The following is a 26,124-nucleotide window of genomic DNA, read 5'->3' on the forward strand; positions in this document are numbered from 1 at the left end:
TATCGTCTAGGTGTGCGAACAGCCCCCCTGCTCAATCCCCATACGTCAGGATCAGAGAAAGTCAGCTCAAGAGAGAGAGAAGAGTAAGCAATCTAGCTTCTCAGCCATCTGCCAATAGCGTCCCTTGTATGAAATCAACTGGGCAAACCAACTGAGGAAGCATGTACCAGAAATTAAAAGACCCGTTGTCCGCAGAAATCCGTGAACCAGCAAAAAATCCGCGATATATATTTAAATATGCTTACATATAAAATCCGCGATGGAGTGAAGCCGCGAAAGGCGAAGCGCGATATAGCGAGGGATCACTGTATTACATCTTTTCACTTGTGGCAATCAACTTTTGTTACCCGTCCTATTACACTTGCTGAACAAAATGGCCCTTGGTTACTCAATTGTTTACCTCTTTTGTAAGTCACTTTGGGTAAAAGTGTCTACTAAGCAAATAAATGTAAATGTAAATACATTTCTTTTCCGTGCAAGATAACCAAATAATTAATGAAAATCTGACTAACTTTGGTCCTTACCAGTGGAAAAAGCTGTTACTACTCAGGTACATAGTATGGGGCATGATCAAAACTTATACAGTGGAACCTCGGTTTGCAAGCATAATTCGTTCCGGAAACATGCCTGTAATCCAAAGCACTCGTATAACAAAGCGAATTTCCCCATAAGAAATAATGGAAACTCAGATAATTCGTTTCACAATCTACAAATATTTATAAAAAATGATTAATACACTACACTAGTCACTACACTTGGACACAAAATTTTAAAAAATGCTTTACACACTGTAAGGTTTCTAAACTCTTTTGGGATTCCCTCCCAATGGGACAACACGCGGAAGAGCGTCCCAAAGCAACCCCAGGCTCCCAGCGCTGTAGCAGTTCGCCATGAAAGACAATCAGAAAAGATTACGGTCAAGCTATAAGTGCCTGCTGTCGATGGGTGATGCAAGGAACATTATAAATGCAAAAGCACAGTATTACTTAGCCACTAACCTGGTCAAGACCATGCCTGATTGCTGTGTCTCTTTATCAGGCCTGGAAAAGGACGTTACTTCATTGGGCCTGGGCGTAATTTCCCGTAGTTGGTCTGCAGGGAAAAAAGAGAAAGAATCAGTGTGTTCTTCCGTCCTCTGGTTCAGCATAGAATTACCCTCTTTTGAGCCCTTTAGGTGCCTCCCATGCACATGTGTGTGACACCTTCCAGTAGAGAACTCAGCTTATTTCTTGACCACATACTTGCTCCTGGTTCTTTTTCATGAAAGGTTTTCAATCACTCTTTATGAGCTGGTATATAAACACTGTGTATGAGATGCATATAAACTCTAGTAATCAAACTAAACTGAAATAGATGCCACTGCTTTAACTAGCTTAAACAGAATAAAATAGCTGACACCCACAAGATACAGAGCCTCAGGAATAGAAGCAGCAAAAAGAAAAACTCCCTTTGCTAATTTCTTTCTTGTGCTTCTACCCACTGTACAACAGCAGGTATGCTATAAACCAATCAAAACAATAGGATGCTTGTCCTGAAACAAAGGAGCAACGTATACCCAATATGAAATAGTTTTCTGGAGCTTCACCAATCTTCCCCTTCAATGAAACAAGAAAAAGTGTGCTGTGATTTATTCAATAATAAAGGAGAACTTGGATAATAGTAATAATAGTAGAACTTGGATCTTGGTATGTTTCAATACATGCTAATATTGCATTCTAGTCTTTAAGTGTGGAGGTTATACTGTCACAGTTTAGAAGAGAGCATTTTTCAGGGCAGTGCTAGATATTCCAATATGTAGCATGCACTAACACAAAGAATCAAAGCTTACAAGTCTACATCAGAATAAATAATGAAAAACAAATGTATATGGAATAGGCTAGTCAAGGTACAGGGACAAACTGAATTTAGAAGTTGTGATAGATAGATAGATAGATAGATAGATAGATAGATAGATAGATAGATAGATAGATAGATAGATAGATAGATAGATAGATAGATAGATAGATAGATAGATAGATAGATAGATAGATAGATAGATAGATAGATAGATATGAAAGAACTATATAACAGATTGATAGATTCTTTAAACTGAGCTATATTTGAAATGTTGCACAGGTCCAAATAATACTTTTCAGAAGATAAAATGCAGTTCTTCAGTCCACTTTATCAGTTTCATTATTTTTTTAAATGGTTGTTTTATCACACACTATGGTGTAACTGATATCTTTTGATAGTGTACCAAACAATTTAGCTGTTTTACACTAAACCCTAGTACAGACTAAGCTACAAATTTAGAACAAAAATAGTTGATATCAATCACAGTATATTATATTATGAGAAACAACAGTCAGTCAGTCAGTCATTTTCCAACCCGCCATATCCTAACACAGGGTCACAGGGGTCTGTTGGAGCCAATCCCAGCCAGCACAGGCTTCTGACTTGACAATGTCACACATGTGCGATTAGGAGGGAGCTGAGTGGAGCTTACCCACCAGGCCAGGGGGCGGCAGGGTGCACTGAACTTAACTCTGTTATCTCCCCAGGCCAAATATGGGAAACCCTGTCTGTTTCAACACCAGCAACGTTACTTCCGGTTCTGGCGTCCAAATGTACGTCACTTCCGGTTCCAGCCCTAGACGACATCACTTCCAGTTTCGGCTTATAAAGCCGCCATGTTTTCCATTTCAAATCAGTTCAATGTGGAACTCAACCCAAGCACATCAGTGCCTTTCTTTCAACCCTTTAAGCAGCCAGGGACAATATATGGGTAGCTGCCCCAACCCTTTCCAGTGTGTTGAGACTCATTCTTTTACAACAGTTGCAATCACGGTAAGGCAATATACAGTCGTCTTGCCATTGGTATCAAGGAGTCCCAGTAGCGTTTCTTTACACACTTCTGCCTAAAAAATTCTTACAAAAATATGTCACTGACTGACAGAGATGAAACAGCTTTAAAAAAAAGTGTGAGCCACAATTCTTTTTCCAAAGTGATTCATTTAGATACAAGGGCTGCTTAAGGCTATGTTCTGTCTCCATTATATTTATGCTGTACATTATTTGTGGTAACTTTAGCAGCACCATTTTGCTTACTGTGTCAACAGAAGTGTAGAAGATGCTTTGCTGTTTATCTTAGTTTACAATGGTAATTGTTCTGTCTCAGGTCATTATTATAACTTCTTTTGAGGGTCAATTACTATTTCACATGTCCAAGTGGCAGTGGCATTAGATATTTCATCATTTTGTTATTCATTCTTTAACTTTTTGTGATCAGTTTAAAAGAAAATCTTGAATCCGTAATGTAGTATATAGGATAACAGTCATACAGTTCAATTTTCCAGTTAGTATGTGAGGCTGAATGGTATTGAACGCTGAAATACTGATCTGACATAGGTGCCAGGCTTCTCAAGAAAAGATTTGTTAGTAATCCTTGCGAAAAACATGCAGTGATGCAGAAATAAGACTTGGGGCCATCAGGATTACAAAGGCCAGTCACTTGCTTAGAGCTTCTGCAAGCCTGTGTATTTGATTTCCATGCTATGGTGAAGTGGACAGCAACAGATACCTGTACACTGTGCAAGCCAATATAGCAGCAGAGATTCAGGTGAGTCCTATAGAAGAGAAGCCACAACAGTTTAAAATATGTACATTACACAGGCTGGAAAAGAACACAAAATGCAATATCTGATTGGGGCATAAGTGACCAAAAGACATGGCAATGTCCCTAAATTCAAAGCCAGAGATGCTTTTGTGGCTGTCTTCCTGTATTGTGAAGATGCATACCAAGAGTTTCTAAAAGGCAGGCTTGTGCCTGTTCAATTGCTGATTTTATTGAAGATGGCAGACAGCTGCTGCTGTTTCGCTGGTTTATTTATGTCTGAATTAACTCTTGTTTTTTTATTAGCTCAGGCACAAGTAAACAAAGTAACACAACATGAAAATGACATCCCCAAAAACAGCCTGTCACAGTCTAACCTAACTGATGAAAATATAGCAGACTGACTGATTCATGGATATGAACCTCTTACAAGATGAATTCAACTATTAAAGATACCATCTTTCTATTATCTTTGAAAAAGAGCAAAAACCAACACATTGCAAAGTATGACAATTATGAATAAATTAACAAATAATTCAACAATACTTTTGCATTTACTCTTGAATGGTGGTGGAGGAAGGCCAGGACTATGTCACTTAATAAAACTAATTTGCAATTGAAGCGGTCAAAACAGCTATGGTAAAACAAAAACATCAAATAATCCTATTTTCGTAAAATAACATTCAAATGAAGCAGCATGCAAAACTGTCACTCTTACTTTTGAATTTTGAACTCATACAGATGGTAGATTATCAAAACTGCTAATTGGATGTGCAATTATGTTAGAAATATATGCTTTTACAATTAGTAACAAGTAAGAAAATGCCTGCATCATGTAACATTCAGGATGGTATGGAGACTTGGTTAGCTGGTTTGAAATGGGAACATTTTTAAATGTTCTAGTTACTTCATGAAACAATTTTGTATCACTCTTTTGTTTAGTGCATATTTATCTAACAATGATTTATATTTAAATATAAAAGTAATAAGAAAATGTAATTACATGTATTAGTAGTGTATATAAAATGTTTTTAATAGGATTTTACAATATCACATGGCTGAAATCGTTTTCATAGATGGCAGATTCTCTCAGGAGAACACACTCCTAGAGACGACGTCCTCTAGATGTCGGATAGAGGAAGTCCTGAATATTCAACATAAGCAGCCATGGACCATGGAATAGTAGTCCTGAGGTAATAGGGCCCTTGCTGTTAAGGAAAGAATGACTCAGAGCCATAAAAAGAGCCTCTAAATTGGAAATTGGATAGGAAAACATATAATTAATGAATCAAGACACCAACAGCATTAGTTATAATGGGAGTAGATAGAGTAGGTAAGTAAGTAAGTAAGATGGCAGATTTCATTTCAAGTGATGAAAGGATTCATGTGCTATTGTTAGTTGTTGGAGGCTCTGTGGCTAATTGTAGTTCAAATATATTAAACATAAAATACTTGATGGAGAATTATTACCTGTGCTGAAATCTCAACCTAAAATTGTAGGCTCCATCTCATCAGGAGAGTGGATGACAGTGGCACTTTACCAAAACATCATACTGTCACAGAAATATCAGTGTAATCCTTAGATAATCTAGCCATGAGTAATTTTTTATAATGGAAATACAGACTACTCCTTTACTCATTGTAGAATGAAGTGTCACCAAGTCATCTTTCACATATTTCTACATAAGTTAAGTTGCTTGCATTTTGTACTTTTACGCACTTGAGCATTATAGTGATGGACATGAACACTGTAGTGGTGGTGCTGCACATAAAAGGTGGGGGCTGAGAAAAAAAGCGAACTCAGCTGACTTCACCAGAATGGAGTTCTCCTATTAGCTCACACCATAAGGAGACAACCTCTGAGCCAGATGTTGCAGATTCACAACTGACCACTGGTAGTTCACCACAGTGCAAATCTGAGATGCTTTGTGGTGTGAGTCAATACAAAAATTAGGTCACTTACTGTACCTCGTTTGATATTAAGGAGCAGAAGATGTGAACTTTAGAGACTACGATTTATGCAAGACACTGTGCAGCCACAGAGATGAGTGCGGGAGGACAGACTGTTAGCATATAATGAGAAGTACTGCTGCATTCTGGAACAGTAATAGACAGTACATGTTTTGTATAGTGATGGATAAATAACAATGTCATTCCTACATATCGAATAAATAATATCATTATTAGCTAATCTGCGGTGGGTTGGCACCCTGCCTGGGATTGGTTCCTGCCTTGTGCCCTGTGTTGGCTGGGATTGGCTCCAGCAAACCCCCGTGACCCTGTGTTCGGATTCAGCTGGTTGGAAAATGGATGGATGTATGGATTATTAGCTAATTGAATAAATAAATATGTATCTAACACTCTGTCATCCAAACCCACATACTGTATGATTCCATACCGTACTGTGTCCTGCAGCAAGGTGTACTTGCATCAGCATACACCATTGGAGGTTTGCAACTGTTTTGCCATCTGGAGCAGCTGTTGAACAAGTAAAATAAAAAAGTTTAAATACAAAGCAAAACTGACACAGTAAACTAATTTGAAGTTGAAGTTACAAAGAATGTTTCTGTCTTTTAAGACAGACAAGTTCACAAATTTGCCAGTTTGTTCCAATGGGAGATTTTTAAATTCCAAAAATGTCTACAATGCACTGTATTCAAGATATCTTGATGAAAATGAACTGTCCCAACATTCATCCATGAAGAATAAGTGTGCCAAATTTCAACAAACTCTGTCCACTGGGAATCAAAGTATTTCATGTAGACAGATAGACAGACTCGACTGTTGTAGTAGGTATTAGCTCAAGAAAATTTACAGCTCACCTTATGTAAATCCAACATTCCATACATTTTGTTAACTTAACTTATTTATCCAAGGCAAGGTCACAGGGTAGTTGGAGCCTATCCCAGCAATCGTTTGCTTCAAGGCAGTCACCATCACTGGACAGCATGCCAGTCCATCATAGAGCAACTGAACATACACACACATGGGACAGTTTAGCAAAACCAGTTTACTGGTATGTCTTTGACAGAGGGAGGAAACTGGAGCACCCAGAGGAAACCCACACAGACACAGGGAGAACAGGCAAAATCTGTGCAGCAAACACCTACTAAAAATAAAATCTTTCAGTCATTGGCCACTGGCCAAATTTTATGCCAGCATTAACAGCAAGCAATGGAGCAGCAGTGCATAAGCTTTACAGCCAATGTAATCCCAAAAAACCACTGTGATGATACAAGAAGATACAAAGCTGGAAGGTAAGTGCCAGAAGCCCACAATGATTAAAAATACATAAATAAGTAATTCAATGAAAGTATAAAAAACATTCGATAAATGCATAAATAAATACATTGATAAAAGTATAAAAAACAATTGGTTAACGTTGCCAATGTTGAACCCTCACATGGTGTGTTTAGTACATTTTGTCTTTGACAATATAAAATATGACAGTATAAACCAGGAAACTGGCATAAAGTACCAAATAAAAATTAGGAAACCCCAACACACTAAAAATTAGGACTCATACCACAACATCACCTGACTGGGGCACTAGAAGGCTGATTTATACTAAGTTTCAGTTCCTAAAATGTATGTAATTGAATAACATTTTATTATACAGTCCCTGCTCTCTCCTAGTAATGACTATCCATCCATCCAACCATTTTCCAACCCGCTGAATCCGAACACAGGGTCACGGGGGTCCGCTGGAGGCAATCCCAGCCACCACAGGGCACAAGGCAGGAAACAATCCTGGGCAGGGTGCCAACCCACCGCAGGACACACACAAACACACCCACACACCAAGCACACACTAGGGCCAATTTAGAATCGCCAATCCACCTAACCTGCATGTCTATGGAATGTGGGAGGAAACCGGAGCGCCCGGAGGAAACCCACGCAGACACGGGGAGTAGTAATGACTACTTTTTATAATTTCACTCTTATTAAATTTTTTCCTGGTGTAATAAGTTCCACACAACACGAAAAGTGGTTTGGGGGAACCCGCTCATATACAGTACTTGAATTTGGCTGCCAAATAAATCAAAAAGTTGTGGTTCAATGATACAGGTCTCAGTCCAGAACAAGACCAAAGGAAACAGGCAAATATTGTGGTTTTATAGTGGGAAACGGGAAATGATGTCATCAGACAGGAACCGGAAGTGATGTCCTCGCAGCCGGGGCTGGATGTGATGTGGCCGGAACCGGAAGTGACATCTTTGGCCCGAAAACCGGAAGTGGTGCCACTGGACCCAAGCGGAATTTCCGGTGATTGGTCTGTCAACGTAAAAGCGCAAGGATTAGTGCACTCTGCCATCCCCTGGTTTGACATGGAATTACCATCTTTTGAGCCTTTTAGCTGCCTCCCATGTGCACATATGTGACATGGCCCCCCCTTCAGCCCAGACCAATCGGGGTCAGGCGTTCCTGACAGAGAGGTCGTGAACCCAAGAAAGAGCATTGGCGTTATCGTGACAAGAGCCCTGTCAGTGAATAAAAAACTTAAAGGCTGCAGGTCTAAAAGCACCTTGTGTCTCAAGGGTTCCACTCTTTGGGCAAGGCCATCCACTGTAAAGGTGCATGATCCGTGACTAAGGTGAACTCCCAACCCAACAGGTAGTACCGTAGCTGTGTAATCGCCTATTTGATTGCCAGGGCTTCCTGCTCCACCGCCGTATACCTGGTTTCCCGTTCCAGCAGTTTCTGGCTCAGGAACATGATGTGGTGTTCCACACCATCGACGCATTGGCTCAACACATTGGTCCAGCCAAATTCAAGTATATGGGCGGCTGCCCCCAAACCTCTTTCTGTGTTGTGGGAATTGTTATAGTGGCGTAGTCTGCAGGATGAACAACTCCAGGATGAATCAGGAGCTGGACCAGAAAACTGAACTCCAACCCTTCAGGGCCCAGGTGGAGAGTACTGAACCCGAGTGGCCGAGGATGGGGGGCGGGTTGCGGGTCGAGAGGACCAGGCGCAAGCTTCAACTCAGGGGTCAGTATATAATACAGTTCACAGGGACAGTAGGAAGTGGTCCCATAGAATAAAGCCATGTTGGATGGGGGAAATACAGGAGACTTAGACTCTTAGAATCTAGTCTAACATTAAGCCAGGAATTGCTAGGAGTATGTCCTCAGAAGTTGCACCAGTTTCAAGCTTGTAGATACTCTAAAAGAGTTTTTCTTTCTAGTTTCAAATGTTCTCGAGCACAAGTTTGTTGTGCTTCTTGGTCTGTCTTTCCCAGTTATGATTGCTAGTGCATGCTTCTCATTGGCAGAACAATACTGCACATTTCTGCCAAAACTGTCTTAGCAAGTACATTAAAATGTGTATTATTATATTACTTTTGATACACAGTGCTGTGAAAAAGTATCTGCCCCTTCCTGATTTCCTTTTTTATGGCAAACCTTTGACAGTGTTTTCAGGTCTCAAACTGAAATTTGATATTAGATAAAAGGCACCTAAGTGAATAAATAACACATTTATAAAACTTACTTTAGTTATCTAATTAATACATTTACACAACAGCCAGCTTACACTGTGTGGAAAAGTAATTGCCCCCTTACATTTAATAACTAGTTGCAGCACCATTTGCTGCAATAACTGCAATAACATATTTTCCATATCTCACCATAGACTATGATAACTCAGTATGAGCAAAAAAGATAAATAGGAATATCAATGGTCTCATAATAGCTGACAAATAACACTTTTTGCACTCAAAGAGAACAGATTACTATGAAAACCAAGCAATGCATGTGCTATTTTCATTCAATAAGCTCTTTGAAAAATTAAGATACCATGCTCTTTTTGGAAATTACTTTTTAAATGCCTAATACAGTACACCCCCAAAATTCACATGGGTTACGTTCCTAGAACACCTGTGAATTGTGAAAAACCGCGACTTTTGGATGTGGTTAAAAAATGCCTTTTAAATGCCTATTTTTATAGGTTAAACCTTAAATACAGTATGCCCCCAAAGCACTTTAATTTCATTGCAAACTCAGCTTAATACATTAATACATTACCTAAAAAATTACCTTAATACATTACCTAAAAACAGAATGTAAAGGTAAACCCGTATACTGTACAGTACTGTACTGCTATGTCTCCCGTGGTGCTAGAATGTAAAATATAGAATGTTACCTCTATATGTACTGTAATTCATGCAAGTGCGTTTTCTTTGGTATGAGCTGTCGTTTTCTTTGTTATAAGTAGAGTAAATACATAATAATTTAATTTAATTAAAATACAGTAAAATGTATGGGTACTCACCAATGATGAATGATATTGATGATGATAGTGAAGTAGCTGTGTAGTACTATCTAGAGGATTTAAAACTCCTCGGATGGCGCCTCTTCTTCAGGCGCTTCAGGAGGAATCATATCTTTGGACAGGTCTTCTTCTGGTGGGGTTTCATGCTGGCTTTTCTTTATAGGTTTCAGGAACATTGTGATGGAAAGTTGCTACATCATCTCCTGTAGTGAACTGCTGGTACAATTTCTGTGCTTTCTCACGGATGATGTTACCGTCCAAGGGGATATTCTTCTTCCTGGAGTCGGTGATCCACAATGCCAAGGCAGATTCCATCCTGATGATATTTTTATTCCTTATGGTCGTTACCTTTTTGGCACTATCACAGAAACTTACAGATACGGTACTACTGATCGCTGCTTCATTCTTCTTTATGTAGTGTGTGGTGTTTTCATTAATGCCATAGTGGCGCGTTACTGCAGCAGTATAACTGTTTTAGTTTCAGGAGCAAATCCAGTAGTTCAACCTTCTCCTGTAGTGTTTTAAACTTCTTCTGGCGCTTAGGCTCAGTGAAAGAAGCCTTAGAAGGTGCAGGGCGTTTCGGCCGCATTTTTTTGTGTTTAAGAATAACAAAATGAATACAATAACAAAATGGAAAACACGAGGACACTCAGCTGGAGACGCATCACAGGGCAGCAGTCAATCGGCAGCAAGGAGAAATGAATAATGCTCTCGGATTGGCTACGTTCACCATCCCAAACCACGTTTCCCTCAGAGGTGGTAAACACACTCACCTGGAGACGCGTCACAGGGCAGAAGTTAATCAGCAGCAAGGAGAAATGAATAATGCTCCCGTATTGGCTACTTTCACCATCCCAAACCGTGTTTCCCTCAGCGGTTGCTTCCTGTTCTCTCTACAGCATAGTGTTGCCACGAAAAAAAGCCATAAAAATTTGCAGAGGATATTTGCGCTTTCCACTAACAATTAATAGTTAGGTTCTAAGGAAAAATCCATGAACGACTAAGTCCGCGAACCCTGAACCGTGACTTTGCAGGGGTCTACTGTAAACAGTGTGTCACACATTGGTCAGCTATAGTCCTTTGTGTGACTTTTCCAGTGACTTTGATCTGTTTTCTGACTTAGTCACTTTGGAGTGACATTTGCATGTTCTGACAAAATACAGTATGTCTGGTGAGGTTAACTATTATAAACTTATATAAGAGTTTAAATAGTCAATGGAGGTAATGAACTGCATGCACACTGTTGTCAACCGAAAGGGACACACAAGTCCAGAAAAAATATTGGGGTGCCAACTTTAACAACTGAGGTGTCTGGCAAAATAAAAAGGTGCACAGTGACACAGAAACAGGAAGAAAAACACAAAAAGCCTCAAGAGCTTTTTGAATGAGGGAAATCAAGCTCTGTGGAGTGGTCAAGGGTTCAGCACGGAGTTCCATCTGGCAGTCTGCTCTTCCCAAAGTGAGAGCGTCCCAGCTTTAAGTCTCCAGACTGGAGGATGTGGCATCAATTTCTCAGACCGACCGACCGACCGACCGACCGACCGACCGACCGACCGACCGACCGACCGACCGACCGACCGACCGACAGACAGACAGACAGACAGACAGACAGACAGACAGACAGACAGATAGATAGATAGATAGATAGATAGATAGATAGATAGATAGATAGATAGACAGATAGATAGATAGATAGATACTTTATTAATCCCAAGAGGAAATTCACATACTCCAGCAGCAGCATATTGATAAAAAACAATATTAAATTAAAGAGTGATAAAAATGCAGGTATAACAGACAGTAACTTTGTATAATGTTAACATTTACCCCCCTGAGTGGAACTGAAGAGTCACATAGTGTGGGGGAGGAACGATCTCCTCAGTCTGTCAGTGGAGAAGGACAGTGACAGCAGTCTGTTGCTGATGCTGCTCCTTTGTCTGGAGATGATACTGTTTAGTGGGTGCAGTGGATTCTCCATAGTTGATAGGAGCCTGCTCAGCGCCTGTCGCTCTGCCACGGATGTCAAACTGTTCAGCTTCATGCCTACAATAGAACCTGCCTTCCTCACCAGTTTGTCCAGGCATGAGGTGTCACTCTTCTTTATACTGCCTCCCCAGCACACCACCACGTAGAAGAGGGCGCTCGCCACAACCGTCTCATAGAAGGACACCAGCCTTCTAAGGAAGTATAGTCGGCTCTGTCCTCTCTTGCACAGAGAATCAGTATTGGCAGTCCAGTCCAATTTATCATCCAGCTGCACTCCCAGGTATTTATACGTCTGCACCCTCTGCACACAGTCACCTCTGATGATCACGGGGTCCATGAGGGGCCTGGGCCTCCTAAAATCCACCACCAGCTCCTTGGTTTTGCTGGTGTTCAGTTGTAGGTGGTTTGAGTCACACCATTTAACAAAGTCCTTGATTAGGTTCCTATACTCCTGCTCCTGCCCACTCCTGATGCAGCCCATGATAGCAGTGTCATCAGCGAACTTTTGTACGTGGCAGGACTCCGAGTTGTATTGGAAGTCCGATGTATATAGGCTGAACAGGAGCGGAGGAAGTACAGTCCCCTGCAGCAATCCTGTGTTGCTAACCACAATGTCAGACCTGCAGTACCCGAGACGCACATACTGAGGTCTGTCTGTAAGATAGTCCATGATCCATGCCACCAGGTATGAATCTACTCCCATCTCTGTCAGTTTGTCCCTAAGGAGCAGAGGTTGGATGGTGTTGAATGCGCTAGAGAAGTCCAGGCACATAATTCCTACAGCACCACTGCCTCTGTCCAAGTGGGAGAGGGATCGGTGTAGCATATAGATGATGGCATCCTCCGCTCCAGAGCTGCAGAGGGTCGAGGGCGTGATGGACATGTGGCCTCACCACCTGGTGGTGAAGCAGCAGCCGCTCCATGGTGTTCATCACATGTGACATCAGAGCGACAGGCCGGAAGTCATTCGGCTCACTAGGACGTGATACATTTGGGCTGGGGTGATGCAAGATATTTTCCAAAGCCTCGGGACTCTCCCCTGTTCTAGGCTCAGGTTGAAGATGCACTGTAGAGGACTCCCCAGCTCCAACGCACAGACCTTCAGCAGTCGTGGTGATACTCCATCTGGACCTACTGCTTTGCTGGCACAAAGTCTCCTCAGCTCTCTGCTTACCTGGGCTGCTGTAATTGCGAGTGGGGGGAAACTCTCTCCTATGCTGGTATCAGCAGAAGGATGGGTGGAGGGTGCAGTACTCCGAGGTGACAGTGGGTCAGGGTGGTCAAACTTGTTAAAGAAGTTGTTCATCTGGTATTGCACTCTCCACGTCTCTCTCGATGGTGGCACCCTGCTTCAAGCTGCAGCCAGTGATGATCTTCATCCCATCCCACACTTCCTTCATGCTGTTATTCTGCAACTTCTGCTCCAGATTTCTCCTGTACTGCTCCTTCGCCGCCCTGAGCTGGACTCTGAGTTCCTTCTGCACGCGCTTGAGGTCATGCTGATCACTGCCTTTAAAATCCCTTCTGGTTCAAAAGGCCCTTGAAGTCACTGTAATCCATGGCTTGTTGTTAGCATAGCAGTGTACTGTTCTTACTGGAACTACAATGTCCATACAGAAATTGATGTAGTCAGTAGTGCAGTCAACAACCTCCTCAGTGTTCTCACTATATGATCCCTGCAGGATATTCCAGTCCGTGGTTCCAAAGCAGTCTCTCAGACTTTGCTCTGCCTCAGGGGACCACATCCTGAATGAGCATGTGATTGTAGGTATCTCCCTCACTCTTGGTTTGTAGTGAGGCTGAAGCAGAACCAGGTTATGATCTGCTTTCCCAAGCGCAGGCAGCAGGGTGGCGCTGTATGCATCTTTAACGTTTGCATACAGTAGGGTCAATAGTCCTATTTCCCCAGGTGTTACAATCCACATACTGGGAGAAGGCAGGTAATGTTTTGTCCAGTGTCATATGGTTAAAGTCTCCAGCGATTAGCACAAGCGCCTCGGGGTGCTGCATTTATAGTTTAGCAATAGCGGAATGGATGATGTCGCCCACTATTTCCACGTCCACGCGAGGAGGGCACTTTCTCAGAGCTGTGGGTGAAAAAAGAAACAGTACCGTCAGCTAGTCAAAGTGCTAGTGGTTACCAATGAGCCCGGAAGGTGAACTTCTGATGCACATGCATGACAATTCATAATGTTTTGTACTTTGTTTTTATAAAGCACTATTAAATTTTAAATCCCCATGACTCTGAACTGAAAGTGTTGGAGAATGTTATAATATTTAATATTTTAATTTGATTACTACTACTACTTTAGCCAATTCTCAGTCAACAATTCGTGTTTGAAACAATTTTACCATTTTGAAACAATTTGAAGATTATAAAAAGTCCATCCTCAATCCATTTTCTAACCTGCATAACACAATCTTTAGGGTCACAGGAGCTCATGAAAATCCCATGGAGAATTAGCCATCTCTTTATGGAAATTTTTCTTTTTGATTTGTAACTGGAGGACAGTTCTTGAGTGCAGCAATATTAAATAGATAGTCAGCAAAGCATTTGTAAATAAAGTGGACAGTGGTTAAGTTAGTGGTTTGGCATTTTCAAAATGTTATTTTGTTATGTCTGGGTTCATTCTGCTTTTAAACTAGCTTTTTGTTAATAAAGTGCATACTTTAAAATGAAAAGACATTTCTTGAACATATTAAAATAATAAAATCTAGGTCAATTTAATTGATATTATTTAGATCTGAATGGTAATTTCAAATTTTATTTTGCAGTTCAAGTCATCAATACATCTTCATTTTCTATTTGTTATGTTGTCTGAGTTTCCTTTAAATATAGTGTTTGACGTAAGTATAGAAAAAGTGACTATTTAGTTCTTCCTTTAATCAAGCCCCTGACATTGACTGCTCCTTTCTTCTTAACAGAAAGTGCAGGGCTGCATGTAAAAGGATGACAGGCACACCTTAGTCAAGAATAGCATGTTTAAAGTCTGACCACCATTAATCATGTCGACTCTGTTAATGTCCACCCATGGCTATTTTTAACAGCATACAGCTTGCATGACTTACCTATATGTGTATAATAATCCCTCCACTGTTTCTGGACCTTGGCCGCAGCTGTGAATCGCGCAACAAAATACCCACCCTGCAGTTCCAGTAAGGGCTGACAGGAGATTTTCCTGTGTCAGAATCACTCAAAGCCACAGGGCACTCCATGTTTCTTGTTCCATTCTATTAAAAGCTGGAGTAAGAATAAGCTGTTTCAACATTGTTTGATTTTCCCCTTTAGTTTATCGATTCCCGTGGCCAAATGAAGCATTTTTTCCTCTAAACTACTGTAAAGCTTTGCACGCTGATACTATGATTCATTCTTTCTCTAGTGCTAAAATTGTGGTTGTAATAGGATCTTAAGCACTATCAGGGACTGCTGAAATATTTGCGAGATGGACAAAACTTTGAATTTGCTCAGCAGTGAATTGTACTGCTGGTTAGTCAAGGGCCAAGAGAAAGTGACAGCCAAGTCTGCCAGAAGCCACACCACTCATTAGCTTCTCGCATGAGAAGATATGCAGTCAATTAAATCTTGTAAATAAAACTGAAAATCTGCCTTTTTATCTTTTTTAATATCCAGGTTGTCTCAGAAAGATATACACATATTTTATTGTTTGCATGAATGGCAATGACATTGCCTTAAAAAATAAAACAGCATCAATAATTCAGCATGGGCATTCTCTCATCCCTAATTTCATCCCCATTACAGGTGATATTCAAATGACAATTAACCCTGTAGCCCTGTCATGGGTGGAATTCATGCTGTCTTACCATGGACAAACATATTCTCTTTAATAAAATCCCTGTGTGCGTCCAGGTGTCTGTGTGTGTGTGTCTTCTGGTGAAGTGCGCATGCGCGGGGCACGGTGCGATGCACAATATTACAGTCAAAGAAAGTTAGAGGCGTTTTACAGAAATACAAACCAGTATTAGTACGAGAGGAAATTAAAGGTACACAATACAGTGACTCCTGCGGTGGGTTGGCACCCTGCCCGGGATTGGTTCCTGCCTTGTGCCCTGTGTTGGCTGGGATTGGCTCCAGCAGACCCCCGTGACCCTGTGTTCGGATTCAGCGGGTTGGATAATGGATGGATGGATGGATGGACAATACCGTGACGCATATTACAGCCACATACAAGCCAGTATTACTGTCAGAGGAGATGAAAGGCATATTACCGATGCGCACGCCTGTATTACCGCCAGAGAAAATTAAAGGTATATTACGGATGTACAAGCCAGCGGACGTACGAGACAGTATTACTGTCACAGAAAATTAAAGACACACAATACACGGCGGCAGCCCACGAAGAACGGTCAACTCAGCAAGTAAACATCAACAAAAGAAAGGCTGAAAGAAAGAAAAATACGACCAAAAAAAGAATGAGGTCAAAGTCCCTTGCCATTTAATATAGACTGTTCCTACTAATGTTTATGTACTACTGTTCTAGCGCCCGTTATTATTGTAACGGGCTAAATGACTAGTTTATATATAATACACTACCATGGCTGTTCATTTGTCTGTCCATGATTTTAAATCACATGTAGCTCACAAACCGTTTGACCTATTGACCTGAAATTTGGTACACATATACTACGTGACCTCTACTCTCCGTTTTCGGGGTGATGATTGACCTCCAAGGTTATACCTCATTTTATTTTATTTTATTGTAGAATCAACTCTCGGCAGTGGCCAGCAGGGTGACTGTGCAGCGCATGTGTATGGGCGCCGTTCTTATCCCTACCACCTTCACTGTAACTTCCCCTACCTTAAATCATATGATATGATATGATATCTTAAATCTTTCTTGAGGTAGATTGAAGACTTAAGTGCCAGCTTAAGTGAAAAATTAAAGAAAACGTACTAAGTAATTACAACACAAACACTGACAATCAGTTTTAAGGTGAAAAGATGACAATGAAAGAAGAGAAGAAGCGGGTAGCTAGGGTGGAGAAAAGAAGAGCTGCTCAGGAAGCAGCATCAACCTCTGAGCAAACAAATGCTAAACGTACAGAGAAAGAGTATGAAAACTATGAATGCTCAAGTCAAGTGTGTTCACTGCACGCGCCATTACTGGTTTCATAATAAATGCAAACTGACATCCTTTTAGGTGATGGCTAATGCTTTTATATAAAATGTACTTGTTCTCATCTGTGACTACATTTTTCACTAAAAAGACAAAAAATGACATCCACGTAACCAAGAAAATTATTTAATTATTTTTCACAGCTGAAATGGTTAAGTTTAATATTTTAGAAAAGGGTCAGCCTTTAAATTCACATTATCAAATAAATCCTACAACATCATGTCCAGGTCACACACTTTGATGTACTTCTGTGTCATGTCTCAAAACAAAGGACAGCAACATGTGCTTTAAGTCACTTGTTTCTGTGTTAGAATAAAAAATGAAAATTAACAAAACAAAAGTCCCAAAACAATATTATGGAATCATCACTCCATCAAACTCTCAAACATGTCGTGTCTATGGAGGAGTGGAGCTACCCTTTTTGCAAATATTGAAAAGATTGTTGGTATTATATATTTTGCGCTGTACTGGATAAATAAAAACAAAAATATAATTTCAAATGTTAACAAAAAGGTCCTGATACTATCTATGTCATTAAACATCTCCTGATTATTGAAATCATTCCTGTTTTGTTTGTTTTATTAACTTGCATCACCAAGTTAATCAGAGGCAGACACATTTATTTTCTACCATTACTATCTAATGACTTTATAGCTTTTTCCAAACTATTAGTTGTAACAACTTCCTTACTGTTATGAGCCTGCCATCCTAATACTCTGCCTCCATTTATTACAGTCTGCAGCATCCACTTACCTCAGGCCAATTGTACTGACTCAAGGCAAGACAGCGAAAGACTTTAATGAAAAAGGATCAGGAGATGAGATGTGGTCAAGAAAATTGGCAAGTGTCAAAAGTAGAAAAGACAGCCAACCAGTCATCAAGTTTAAAGTGCTAAATAAAAATCAGAAGTCTTCAAAGCAGAAAAATATTAGTTTGTAACCAGGAAAAGACAAATCATAATAAGCAACTCAGACAAACATGGAAATCCTAATATCGGATACTCTGGCATAGAATGTGCCAGTCTTTATGCTGGTGCTCTGAATGACGTCACATGTCGCATACTCCCAGGTTATTCTTGGAAACATTACAGTGGCAACAGTCGATGTTATTCTCGGAAAGATTACAGTGGCAACAGCCAATGCAATTCATAAAGAACAGCAACACTCTACTCCAAGCAACATGATGTCTCGATAAGATATTATTAAAACTCAACTTTGTAAATGTTTAATAAAGAAGGAAATGAATGAGAAGATCATATTCCTTGGAGTCCAAAACTTTATATTCACATCCAACAAGTACTCAGACCTTTTGGGATAGGCAAAAAAAAGAAAAAGTGCACATTATAACATGAAGCAACTCAAATCTTTTAACACAAGCTCCCTCTGTTCTCTCTTCCTAAGCCTCTGACTTTCTCTCCATCTTTTTCTTACAACTGAGTGGTCCTCCCTACTGCATGCAATGTGGTCAAGCTACTTAACCCCATCTTCCAACAACTTTCTCCATAATACTTCTGGTCTCTTCCATTTTGTGAACTTCTTCAGCTGTCTTTTTTCTTTTAAAGAGACTGCCAGTAGCCATAGTAGCAAATACATCACCAGTATAAAAACATATGACCCAATTGCTAGCGTTCAAGAAAACTTAAGATATATTTAAAAATTCTCTATTTTTCCACTTTCCATTTATCACGATGATTGCTTGAAAATTCAGAACATTTTTCTGGTACCCTATTTTTTTCAGACACCAGTAGATCACCTCAAGCTCAAGGTGCTGTAAGTCAGGAAACTTTATAAATAAATATCTAATGCTAAGAATTTTTTTTTTGGTCTTAGTTGTGTTTTCCTTTGGTAATGAACCAGAAAATTCTTTTGTAATGTTATCTGGTGTATATGTTGCCTCTAAAACAATCTTGATTTTTATTTTGTTTTCTAGTGGGCGCTGCCATTTTGGAGACTTGTTGTTAGGAGTTGATGTCCCGTTACTAGGTTAAGATTCCCAGGAATGGTGTTTCAAGTTGTGTTTTAAGTCATCAAATGTACAATACTTTAAAACCATGTATCTCATTTCATTTAGCATTCAAAATTGCATTTGCTTATTTAAAAGGTTTTTCTATGGTTTTCAATTTTGATTTTGGTTTATGTTTTGGTTTAGATGCAAAGAATTGTTGACTTCCCTTTATCGACCCCAAAGTTCAAGCTTGTGGCTTGCCACAGTTATTTTCTTATGTGCCATAACAATAAGTCTATGAAGACACATTAAATCTTCCCATTCATTTCAATTGCTTTCTCTGATACAGTTTCTGTCTCATTTGTCATTCCTTTGTTTTTTCTTAATCTACAGTGTGTTAGTATTTGTTCACTTGGAGAATCTTATTCTCTTAAAATACATTTTTTAGAACAAAAATATATATTGGAATAGGGGTTGATTTTTCTCTATAACTTTTTTGTGTGGTCTCCTGGCAATTTAATGTTAATTCACAATGCTGCAACGTTATTTTGTTTTGCAATTGTGCACTGCCACATTATAATTCCTGTTACCAGCATGATGCTCTCGGTTGTCATCGAATGTTGTTTAGGACAGCACTATGCCTTGCATCAACAGCGAGACATGTTAAACCACTGCAAAGAATTATTCCATAACCGTGATTTGGATAAAAACACTATGGTTTCCGATCGTAATGTTCTCTCTCTGTCATTGACTTTTAGTTAGTGATTAGGCCAGCATTTCCCAACCTTTAAGTATTTGTGACCCAAGTTTTCATAACAGTTTTAATCGCGCCCCCCTAACGTTTTATTTTAATTAATGATATATCATAGATGCATATTTTATTATACCTACTTAACTTTTATCGACATTTATCTAGCTCTATATTTATTTTTATAGTATCAGAATGTAGTTTAAGTTAATTTGTTTTGGTTTCAATAGATGTATTTTTCATATTTTCGATCCTTGTTTTCTTTTTTTCACATCTTCGCGCCCCCCTAGGGGGGCCCGCCCCACAGTTTGAGAACCACTGGATTAGGCTTTGATGCGCAAAGGTTTCATCATTATTCTTTAAACTTTTTTGTTGTTTCTGACTATGTTTCACTTCCTAGTCCTTTTCTCTCTTTCAGGTAAAACACAATGGAGTCAGTCAATGACCATAACTTCTCTAAGGTGTTGAATAAGTACAATTTCCAATACCTTTAAACAGTGTTTTATGAATTTAATACCTCCTTTATTCTCACAATCATTTTTGTCTGAAAATGGGTACAATCAAGGTTTTCCGTTGCTTTTCTAGTATATTTTCTTCACTCCAAGTTTTTTGCAAGATTTGATATAGTCACTCTCATCCCTCCTAACCAAATTCAGATCATTTTGACTTAGACTTACAGCATGAGAATCAGCTGAACTTTCCTTTTGCCTTTCTCATTGCTGAAAATGAGACTTCCTCCACTGTTAAATGCATTAGTGAGCACTGTGTTTTCCACAATTAATCTACTTATTAAAATAGCCTGTCTACCTTTTGTTTTGTTCTTCTAAAAGCAGATGGAATAAAAAGGGAACAGAGTTAGAAACATGACTCAGTAACAAAATGTTGTCAGATCTTTTGCCAAATCAAAACCGAAACCAAGTCGAAGTTCAAATAGAACTGTCTTAGTACCACAGAATCAAAAATGAAATGCAACACAACAGTTATCCTAATCTTGCATGATCCAAAAATGCCCAAGGCCAACCTTTCAGCCATTGAGACAGTGGCATCACCTGCTGTGCATGTTCGTCTTGTTTCTCTAACAATGCGGCAACAACCGCACCACAAAATGGGGACACAAAGTGTCTGTGAAAACTAAGATGATATTGAAAAATGAAAAAGCTACAGTACATATCAAATACTTGAAAATGAAACAGAAACAAAAAAGTAACATCAGGAATAGATTCAGAGACTGAGAAAACAGTAAAAGGCAATGTTTCCAATATATAAACTTGTCTTAAACACTAGAAAAGAAATTAAAACAACACAATCACTATATATTTAAGCTTTTTCTCATTATAAAATAGTGTCCCCATCTGTTCTTTGATGTCTTTCATCCTTCCAACATGTATCTATCAGGGCAGTGTTTTTAAACGTTTGTCATGACAAAATCTCGTCCCTGTTGGGGTCTTCAAGAGTCATAGCAGAGCGATTTTGACTGTTTAAACTGCCTATGGCAATCCATTGCAAGAAGCTTCACAAAACATATGCAACCGTTTCCCATTGAAAATAACGGTGGGTCATTACCATGCACAAACCAAAAGGCAGCACCCCACAAGCTACAGTTTAAGAAACTACAAATTAAAGTATTCAGTTTGTCACTCCATTATTTTGCTGGTCCCAACCTTGTTATACCTTAGGTTCTTTTGGTTGTCTTCTTACATCTTATTCATGTCTTGACTGCCTCCATTTCTCTTTTGTTATCTGAAACCATACTTTAGATCTTATCTTTCCACCACCATACTTCTTCATTTCTATATCACCATCCGTTAATTTTTCAGACTAGGTCTACTGTTTGTGTTTTCTCATATTTCATTAACATTATGCCATAATGCTCCTTTAGTCTTGCAGGAGTTTTTATGGATTTTCACTTTCTCACTTCCTTTAACCTATTGCTGTTTTTTTCTCACAGCTTCATCTGTTCATTTTGATTATGTAATTTATTCTTTTCCTCCACTATAATACTGTCTGTTATATCCTCAGTGACTCACTACTTCTTTATAATGATCCCAATTCAATTTCTTCTGTTTTGTACACCAAAGTACAACAATTTATGTCCATTCACCACTTTTTCATAGACCAACCTGACCACCTGGCTTACAGAACCCAAAGGATAGCTGTCTTTCTCCTTACAATGGAGTGTGACTGGAGGCCATGGCCATTACCCGGTCGGGACACCAGCTGGATGGAAGGACCGGGGGAGAGAGTATCCACAGGACACTTTCTTTCCTGGGATACTAGAGGGCAGCGCTCCTGGGTGGTTTTTGCACACTAGGAGTTGGAGTTTGGTACAGCCCTTTTGGCTTCTGTGGGGGCCGCCAGGAGGAGCTGCAGAGACCTACAGTGGACTTCCACTACACCTGGGAGTGATTCCATGAAATGCTGATGAGACATATGGAGCAGTCAAAGAAGCTGAATAAAAGGAGCTACCTCACAGGAAGAAAGACGAAGCTTGCTGGACAAGGAGTGGAGACGGAAGGACTGGGAAAAGGAAGGAAATAAAGGACTGTGCTGGCATACTTTGGTGCTGTACTGTGCTGTGCTCTGGGGAGCGAGGAAAAAAATGCTTCCCCAGCTCTGAAATAAAGGGTGTTGTGTGCTGCACTTGTAGCTCTGCCTGTTTGTGTCGGGTTAGGGCGGCTGTACGCACCCCTGGTTTCCATACCAGTAATGATTCTACATTCCAAATGTCAGTTCTTAGTTTGCATTCCTTTCTCACTCCCATAAGCTTTTCTAGCTGGAGACATTGTCTCTGTCTCCATGGTAGCTCACTTATTATACCAGGATGATGGTCCTGATGCATTTTCCTGTTTCTGCACATCACCTTATGACTTGGCAGGGTTTAAGGGATGTCTGCCGTTGCTGGAACCAGCCACAGGTATTGAAGGTATGTTAGGTCTTTGCTTGAAAGGAGGTATAACCTACAAGGCAGTAGCTCTGAATAGCTGTTGGCTCTAGCTAAGCTCCTCTAGTCTTACTTTTAATCCTGGATGGTTAATTTGTCAACCACCTGACCCTGCAGCAGGTAGCGCGGGGTTACGTTACCAGTAGCAGCTCAGTAGCAGCCAAAATGAACTGACCTGACTTAAATGGCATGCATTGTTGTGAAACACTGTAAATATCCACTAATTAGTTCAAATAAAGTTGAATGCACAAAACTGGCTGCCAGAATTTGAACACACATATTCAGGAGATTTTATTTGGTTGGTAGAAAGTTATGGCTCTACATTGAATTAAAAAACACAGAGTCCCAAGCAAATAATTTTTTTGGAAGAGACATAGCAATTAAGGTCATGAAAAACCATTTTGCTCTGGCACTTCAGGAAAAAATCATTAAGCAAACTTCAAAATGTATTTTTAAAAGAAGATACTGCCAAGTGATACATTTGTCTTTCCAGTCTCCGAATTAGAGGCTCATAGGGAACAAGAGCCAATCCTAGCAGCACTGGGTACTAGGTAAGAAGCAAACATAGATGGGATGTTAGACCATCATAGGCCATATTCATATGCGCGCACACTGTCACACCAGGCTGTGACGGTATGGGTCCTGCTCCATGCTCCCTCTTCTCTTCTGGGAGCTCTTGAACCCAACACCGTCAGTAATGTAACTTGATGAGCTTTGCAAATGGGTACAAAACACTCTTGGTGTAAGTGGTAGGCACACATTGCTCAAGTGCTTTTATTATCAAAACCAAAAACAGTGTCCAAATAAATAGTGCAGTCCTCAAAGTTAAATAAATAAATAATCCATAAAACGAGGTGATAAAAGTGGAGGTTAAAATCCAAAAAAAAAAAAATCCTTTAAAATGAGGTTAAAATCCAACAGGTTGGAAACAGCCCTTTTTTAAATACCCAGTGCCTTCTTCCTTCTAACTGGCAGCTCCCGTGCTTATCCCAACGGGCTTTGCAACAGGGGAGTTGCCGTACCTGCCTCTGACCTTATCCTGGTCCAGTTGTCTTCTGTCCCCTGGCTCCTTACAGCTACTTTACCGGACCGAGACCTGGGTTCCCCAAAGGCCAGAGTGCTCATGCTGAGGCTCACTCTCCCAAGCCTCCTTAACTCCCGCTGCCTTCCATGGCATAACGCGGCGAGTCGTCCACAATGCCGGTCACTCCAGCTCCTCAAAACTGCTCAGCTGGAGCAATCGTTTTTTTTCTGCCCTCTCCCGCCGAGTGTTAGCCACACACTCCCCTTTCGGGGCACTTCTCCTAGCTGCCTGCCTTCACCAGCAAACCTGCTCTCATTCGCTTGCTCGCTCTCACCACACTGGCTCTTGATGTCTCCAGCCTTCTTCTCCCTTAACCTTCATCCTTATGTTTCTCCTTTTTTTTCCCCTCTGCACTCACGCTCCTCCTATTTATAATGGGGATGTGGCACAAATTTGGTGATTAGCAGCTCCCAGCATCAATTATGGACATGGGAAATTCGCCTGGGAACCGCTCCATGCCCCCTCCTTAAGCCATGTGTGCGCCGATTATTTATTTAAAACCTGTCCATCTGTTTAGAGCTGTAAGAGGAAACAGGACTACGAGGACTAAAGCCATACAGAGAAGGAAAGAAGACCCAAAATGTACATAGACAGTGACTGGGCTTTGATTTGAACCTGTGTGAGTGGTGTTATGAGGTAACATTTCTAACCAGTACACCACTATTCCATCGCTTTGTGAATTTCCCCTTGGGATTAATAAAGTATCTATCTATCTATCTATCTATCTATCTATCTATCTATCTATCTATCTATCTATCTATCTATCTATCTATCTATCTATCTATCTATCTATCTATCTATCATCTATCTATCTATCTATCTATCTATCTATCTATCTATCTATCTATCTATCTATCTATCTATCTTTGTGCTTTATTTTTTCATTTTCTAAATTTGTTCATTGCATTACAGGGTAGCTGGGAGCAGAAGCCTATCCCAGTGACAATGGGCATAAGACAGAGTTTAACCATAGACTGAAACCCCTAACATTGTACTCACTTAAAATATAACGTGTGGTTGTCTGAGGGAATGACAGGCTGATACATGGATAACATGTATACATTTTGGACGGCAACCCTTACATCCCCGTTTACTCAAGGAATCAAGCAAAAATAATGCTTGATAACATGAAAAAGAAACACAAATTGCTGCTACCAGAATAACATGAGTATTATAATAAAGACTACTTTGTCTGCCGTCATTTAAGAGTGGAGCTCCTTGCTCTGGTCCCTTGAATAAGAAGTGATGCCTCCTTCCAGGTGATCATACTTTTATGGCAATGGAAGTGACAGAGTCAGTTATCATCATTGTGTGGTTTCTTTGCACTGTGGAGGAAGAAGAACAGACAAGACAGTTAGCAGCAGTGCCCTCTCAGTCCAGGGTGGTATCACATACATAGGAGGAACTCGGAGGGTGACCTTCTGATGCACATGCATGACACATGACATTCTAAGAACAATCCCCTGAGGGCCACTGCTAGCTGCGGTCACTATCACACACTCACCCTCATTCACACTTTCCCAGATTAGAGCTACAGATTATCTGTGGGATGTAACTAGAAATTGGAGCATCTAGGCATAACCCTCAGAAATGTGTAGAGATAGACAGTAAGAAGAATGACACTAATAATTAACCCAAAGTCACTGGAGCTAAAGTGGCTAGCCTTTCTTCCTCCATACCACGGCCAAGTTGTATCCTAAATTTACCATTTTTCTTTACATCATTCAAACCTTTATCATAGGGCGGCACGGTGGCTCAGTGGTGCAGTATGGAGACCTGGGTTCACTTCCTGGGTCCTCCCTGCATGGAGTTTGCATGTTCATCCCCCTGTCTGTGTGGGTTTCCTCCGGGTGCTCTGGTTTCCTCCCACAGTCCAAAAACATGCAGGTTAGGTGCATTTGTGATCCTAAATTGTGCTTGGTGTGTGTGCCCTGCGGTGGGCTGGCGCTCTGCCCGGGATTTGTTCCTGCCTTGTGCCCTGCGATTGGCTCCAGCAGATCCCTGTGACCCTGTGTTAGGATATTGCGGGTTGGAGAATGACTGACTGAAACCTTTATCATTATAGATTTTTGAAAATTGCGAAGAATGCAAAAGTAGGAATATAAAGTTTCTATATTCTTCAAATTTAAAAAAATACCATTTTGATAACAATAAAAGACGATAGTTTTTTTATTTTTCTTTGCAAAAGTGCTCACTAAGCACAGTTTAAATACATACTGAGCTGCTGACCTGTTGATTCGTCATTAAGTACCGAGACTAATAAATCACACTAATTGCCAGCAGAGCCTTGAAAAGTCCACACTGTGACTTGGAGTAGCTTTGCACACAGCCTGAAAAGGAAAACAATTTAATGTTTTAAATTCATTTTCAAATAAAACCACTGGAAATGAGCCGGTCAACATGAAGACCTTTTTTCAT

This window comes from Erpetoichthys calabaricus, chromosome 14, assembly GCF_900747795.2.
Source record: "Erpetoichthys calabaricus chromosome 14, fErpCal1.3, whole genome shotgun sequence".
In the NCBI taxonomy this organism is placed as follows: Eukaryota; Metazoa; Chordata; class Cladistia; order Polypteriformes; family Polypteridae; genus Erpetoichthys; species Erpetoichthys calabaricus.